Source organism: Aristolochia californica, unplaced genomic scaffold, assembly GCF_029961685.1.
Source record: "Aristolochia californica isolate CCGP_79_NKW_82.1479 unplaced genomic scaffold, dmAriCali1.0.hap1 SCAF_6, whole genome shotgun sequence".
Lineage (NCBI taxonomy): Eukaryota > Viridiplantae > Streptophyta > Magnoliopsida > Piperales > Aristolochiaceae > Aristolochia > Aristolochia californica.
In genome coordinates this window covers 34,406,308-34,409,284 of record NW_027182257.1, presented here as the reverse complement: position 1 = coordinate 34,409,284, position 2,977 = coordinate 34,406,308, and positions in this window count along the sequence as shown.

The following is a 2,977-nucleotide window of genomic DNA, read 5'->3' as shown; positions in this document are numbered from 1 at the left end:
TTTTTTCTCATATTTATGTGCACTTTAATTGTGAGAAAATTCATCTGTGTTGGACCAAGAGTAAACATAGGATTTATTCATAAAGTATAAGTAATACATACATAGTAATACATGGAAGATAATACTCGTCATTAGAGGACCTATCGCCATGATTCATGTATTTATTACTTAAATTAAGATTATCGATGGGTTTAAGATTATATTAGAAGTTTGGACCAAGTGGGAGAATGTAAACCGTTTTTATGAGAAACGGTTTTCTCATTACGTGGTCTCAAACTTCTGGCAGTTGCAACTCCCTCGGTAACACGAAACCATGAACCTTGATGGGAGGTTGGTTTTCGGTTAAGAATGGTTTTCGGTCCCCTGTCTCATCACTCTCATTCCCCTTCAGTTCAGTGTCATCGCCGTGAGTGCCAAGAGATCAGAAGCACCGAGAAAACAGGAGTGAAGGAATTTGAAGCCAATGGACGGAGGTATGATTTATCTTCCGTTTAATTTATAATGAATTTCATATTGTATTAGAAATTCATGTTTAAGACTTACATAAGGAAGATAATATGGCCTTAATTCGAGCAGAGTAATGGCAAACTGCTCCTTAGTCGTCATCCAAAATGGAAACCAATCTGGCGCAAGCTTCCAACAGAGCGGGCTGATTCGTCGTGACCGAAGCATAAACCAGGGGCAGCCGGACGTCGGCCAAACAAAGTTGGCAACACAATACAACTCCCGACGACAGCAATTTTTTTCCCTCTCTACACGAGAAGCAGAAATAGAGTTGTCTTCTTCCCCGACGCCGAACAGAGCGGGAGAGCAGCTTCAGATACATCAGATACAGAGAGGGAGTGTGATGGTCGCCAGAACCAAAAACTCCCGAAAATAGAATTGCATAATTGGTTAAAAAGAAAAGCAAATAACGGGTATAGGGATAGAAAAAAGATAAATATGAACCTAAACTACTAATATAACATATCAGAAAATGATCACATTATCTTTGAGGGTTAACCAAGTCAACTCACAAAACCTGCTCTGATACCATGTTGAATTCATGGAAAAGAGAAAGACTTCATTGACTTGTTATAATCAGAGTACATGAACCTCTATTTATAATAGAGTAAAGTAGTAAAGTCCAATTACCATAAAACTACCATTATCCCAATTACACCCAAACTCTAACACTTTAAAATAAGTCCTAGCATAATTAAATAATTCAACATAAATAGAAGACTAACATAACTAAAATACCTTTAAATTGAGACTCTCTTGTGAGATTTACTTCCATAATAATTTTGGCTTAGTAAGACTGATCATACCACCTCACATGATCATAGTGGGTCCCCTCAGCTCATGTGATCGTGGTGGGTCCATATCTTATTGGCTTGGACCCATCTTCCAACACACTTGGATATACGGGTCTTCCTTGGTCGTCTGGGGTTGGACCCATCTTCCAACAGTTTCTTTAGGCCAACAAACACCACCACTAATTCTTAGGTCAGTTTCACTAACACCACGAATAGTATACTATATTTCTCCTCCTCTATACAAGGAGCGATGACATAGAAACCCAACTTGATACAAGTAATATAAGAGATATATTTTAAATTTTGTTTTCAAACAGCATCTACCAAAATTACTAATTCAAATTTCATAATTAGTTTCATAATCTGTGCTCTCATCAAAATTCACATCACAAGGTTCTTTAGGCCAACAAACACCAACATTAATTCTTATGTTGGTTTCACTAACACCACTAAACCTAGCTTGATAGAAGAAATATTAGAGATATATTGCAAATTTTCATTTAAAACCTCTTTTGCCTAAATTACTCATTCAAATATCATAATTAGTTTCTAAGTATGTGCAATCATCAAAATTAACGTCATGGGGCTCTTTAGGCCAACAAACACCACCAGTAATATAGAAAACCACAACATGGCAACCCAGGTTGATAGAAGAAATATATGATATATATTGTAAATTTTCTTTTAGAACCTCTTCCGCCTAAATTACAAATAAAAATTTCATAATTAGTTTCTAAGTATGCGGTATCATAAAAATTAAGCTCATGAGGTTCTTTAGCCCAATAAGCACAACCACTAATTCTAAGGTCGATTTCACTAACACCTTGAATAGTGTACAATTTTCTCCACCACCTCCTCCCCCTCCCCCCCGATATAGGGAACCATGACATGGAAACTCATCTTGATAGAAGAAATATAAGGCATATATTGTAAATTTTATTTTAACACAACTTCTGACTAAATTACTCAAACGAATTTCATAATTAGTTTCTCAGTGTGTGCTATCATCAAAATTAAGGTCATGAGATTCTTTAGGCCAACAAACACAACCACTAATTCTCAGTTCTGTTTCACTAACACCATGAATAGTATATTATATTTTTCCTCCTCAATATAGGGAGCCTTGACATGGAAACCCAGCTTGATAGAAGAAATATAAGAGATATATTGTAAATTTTATTTTAAAACCTATTATTCCTAAATTACTCATTAAAATTTCATAATTATTTTATAAGTATGTGAAATCTGCAAAATTAACGCCAGGAGGTTCTTTAGGCCAACAAACACCACCACGAATTCTTAGGTCAGTTTCACTAACACCACGAATAGTATACTATATTTCTCCTCCTCAGTATAGGGAGCCATGACATGGAAACCCAGCATGATAGAAGAAATATAAGACATATATTGTAAATTTTCTTTTAAAACCTATTATGCCTAAATTTCTCATTCAAATTTTAAAATTAGTTTCTAAGTATGTGCTCTCATCAAAATTAATGTCATTAGGTTCTTCGGGCCAACAAACGCCACCACAAATTCATAGGTTGGTTTCACTAACACAACAAATAGTACACTATATTTCTGCCCCTCAATATAGGGAGTCAAGACATGGAAACCCAGCTTGATAGAAAAAATATAAGACATATATTGTACATTTTCTTTTAAAACCTATTCTGCCT